This window comes from Delphinapterus leucas, chromosome 18 (assembly GCF_059928025.1).
Source record: "Delphinapterus leucas isolate spDelLeu-1000000601 "Yukka" chromosome 18, BTC_Dleu_Yukka2, whole genome shotgun sequence".
NCBI lineage: Eukaryota > Metazoa > Chordata > Mammalia > Artiodactyla > Monodontidae > Delphinapterus > Delphinapterus leucas.
In genome coordinates this window covers 8,949,790-8,952,997 of record NC_143146.1, presented here as the reverse complement: position 1 = coordinate 8,952,997, position 3,208 = coordinate 8,949,790, and the positions used below count along the sequence as shown (strand labels likewise).

Sequence of the window (3,208 nt, the reverse complement as noted above, 5' to 3'; positions counted from 1 at the left end):
GTGGGTTGGCAGACACAAGAACTATGAATGAACACACTCAGTAGCTAAAGTAAACATTTAGAACTACTTCTCTAAGAACTGATGTCTTTACAAGCACATTATTTATTTTCATTCCTACGGTCACTCAGAGTTTGTTATAGGACCAGGTGTGGGGCTGGCAGATGTTATTTAAGATAAAGCCAATGTGATATCTTCACATGGATGCCTTGAGAAAATTCATATCGAAGTAGGATGCTGTATCTTGGTAATGCTGTAAAAAAAAAAATATATATATATATATGTATTTTTTTCCCTAAGCATCTTTATTCTCAACCATCTTCAACTTAATTTCACAGCATCTTTCTATTAACCCATTTCCTTCGTCTTTATCATTCCCAGCTCTTCCTCTGACCCTGCAATGGAAGTACACATCCACACCCTTTGTCCTGAGACTCTGCAGAGCCTCCCAGCAGGCAGAGTGTAAATCTCCACCCTATTGCCTTTGGGCTTGGCTATGTGACTTGCTTTAATCAACACAATATGTCTCAATGTGCCACTTCTGAGCTGAGGCATGGCAAATTTCCAGAAGTGCTCTTGAACTCTTGCCTTCAGCCCTGAGAAAAACATGCTTCATGTATTTTTGCTTTTTTTAGCCTGGGTTCCAGAATGAAGACACATGGAGCAGACCAGATCCCAAAACTAAAGTCTGGAGTCCAGCCTAGTCCAACCAACATCTAAACCACTGAAGAACGATGAAGTGTCTACCTGAAGAACCAAGAGCATGAAATGCCGGGAGCCAGAGATTTCAGGGTTGTTATGAAGCATTCCTTCCTATAGTATGAGATCTTTTATTGTTCAGGATATCATCAACGTCAGGATCTCCATTGTTCATCTTTTTTCCCCACTAACATTTACTAATTCATTCACTGAATAGATAATAACATGGTCCAAAGTTAAAAAGGTACAAAAATATACAGTGGAAAGTCTCTCCCTCATTCCACTTTTGCCTTACCATCCAGATCCTCTCTTCAAAGGCAACCAATATTCTGCTATCTTTCAGATATTTTATATATATACCTACAGATACACACATCTCCTTTTTCTTTTTATAAACTGGTGACCTACTTTTCTGAACCCCCCCCCCATATGTATCTTGGTGATTACTCATTTCCTTATACAACAAGCTTCTTGTTTTTTTATGGCTATAGAATATTCCAAGGAAGGGTTGTACATAATTTATTTTACCAACCATCTATCAATTAAAATGAGATTGTTTCCAATCTTTTGCTAAAACCATATTGCAATGAGTGGCACTGTACTTAACATTATTTTCACATGTGTGTAGACATATCTGTAAGAGAAATTCCTGTGTCAAAGGGTGTATTCACTTACAATTATTTTTTAAGAAATACATTTCATTTTTGAATAGGTAATATACGCACATGGTACACAATTTTAAAACAGTTAACAGTAGTTAAGTCTCCTCCCATTTTTCCCCCAGCCACAATGTTCCTTTCCCTTCCCAGAAGCAACCACTGTGACTAACTTACTGTGTATATCTTTCCCTTTATGTGTGTGTGTGTGTGCACACGCACGCATGTGTGCGCGTGCAAAATTCTCATATTTGAGCCTGAAGGGTATCAGACTGGCTGCAGAAAGTTCTGGGGTTTAAACTGGGGGATGATGGACTTCAATCTTCATTGTCCCTGTTTTCATAAAGGGAGCCTAGTAACTGTGCCCGGGGTCCCCTGGTTCAAAGATCCTGCTTTACGTTCTCAAGAGACCAGCCTCCAGTCTTCTAATGGGAGACAAGCAGAATCCAACGATGTGACACGGGGAGACAGCGCCGGCGGTCTACCTACTTCTCTGGCGCGCTTCACCGAGGTACAGCCCTCCACATCCATCCCCAGCTGCCACCTTCTGCACCTTCTGCACATTTCGAAGACTCTGTTTCTGACGTAGAACTGTTCCCCCAGCACTCCCTGCTGCTGGTTTAGAATTAAGCTGATCTGCTAAGGCTTGGGCTTTCTGGAGCTCAGTATCTTATTACTGTTGTTTCCTGTCGCATTTTCTTCATCCTTGTGGGTGTGCGCGTTTTTGAAAATCCCTTTGCTGTACTTTTAGTGGGATTTCAGGAGGGGGGAAAATTAGGTACACACGTATTCAACCCACCCTCTTAACCTAGAGTGCTCTGCTATCCGTCTGCCGGCCGTGGACGTTTGGGCTTTTTGCGCTGCCGCTGCCCTTTTTCTGGAAAACGCTCCTCCCTTCCAGACCTCATGGTGCACGCACAGTCTGTCCTCCCGCAACGGGGCGCGCAAGCTGGGCTACTCGGGAAACAGCGAAACAGCTGCAGGATGTAACCCCAACCTGGCCTAGACCGTCCAGGCTGTCAGCATGCCGGGCTCTGGGGGTCAGACGGGGCAGCGTCTCAGGTGCAAAGGCGGCCGACGCCACCAACCAACCTCGGGGAGGCTGCGAAGGTTCATCGCATGGAGTCGCGTGCCCACGTCGCGAGCGTTTTCACGCCCACGAGGCGACGGCGATCACATCTGATGCCGGGGGTCAGATGCCACCCCTCCCGTAGCCGTCCACGAGCAAAACGCCCGCGCCTCATCCACCGCGTCGAAGAGGGACGCTGGAAATCGCGGGGCTAGACGCCAGCCTTGAGAGTTCAAGTCCTCTGGGGGACGGGGGGGAGGTCGATAACCTGGCCGCGTCAACAACGAGCGGTCAGAGAGCCGACACTCCCGGAGCTCGGAACGCAAAGGCGCCCGACGACCGTCCGATTCCGCCCGCCGGCGCCGGGGCCCCGGCGACCCTCCCCGCTCGGAGACCGCCGGTGCCCGGCTCGCGGGACCCAGGCCGGAGCCGCTCGGCTCTCCCCGCCCGCACCGTCCCCTCACGCCGCCTCCTGACCGGCCGGCCGGCCGGAGCCCCAGCGGCCGCGGCCCGCGGGACTGAACCGACGCCTCACGGAGCCGCCCAACAGCCCCTGAGGGGCTACGGCCGCGAGCCCGAGACGCCTCAGGCGGGGCCGCAGGAAGCCCCCGGGCCCCTCGGAAGCCGTCCCCTATCTGGCGGCCCCAACCGCCACCGCCGCCGCCGCACTTACCGGGGACGGGAAAGTGGCCGGGAGCACCTAACCGCCCTCACTCTCTTCAGGGAGCGAACTTCCACACTCGAACTCGAAGGGACCGCCTCGCCGCACCCGCCAGTGCGTCCCGCT

At 50.6% G+C, this 3,208-nt stretch overlaps 1 protein-coding gene and 1 long non-coding RNA gene across 3 annotated transcripts in view; one reads left to right on the top strand and one right to left on the bottom strand.

Annotated features, from left to right (window-relative positions):
• Positions 1-1,275, top strand: part of LOC111176413 (uncharacterized) — a 21,798-nt gene extending 20,523 nt beyond the window's left edge. Inside the window, exon 3 of the long non-coding RNA XR_002645015.3 lies at positions 633-1,275. This is a non-coding gene — a long non-coding RNA (uncharacterized LOC111176413). The remainder of the gene's footprint in view (positions 1-632) is intronic.
• TEX30 (testis expressed 30) overlaps positions 1-3,208 on the bottom strand; it is a 6,832-nt gene extending 3,624 nt beyond the window's left edge. The window contains exon 1 of one of the 2 annotated variants that reach the window (XM_022576818.3): positions 3,095-3,208. The gene's annotated coding sequence lies outside the window, so the exon portion shown is untranslated. The remainder of the gene's footprint in view (positions 1-3,094) is intronic. The other variant, XM_022576819.3, reaches the window with a different exon arrangement.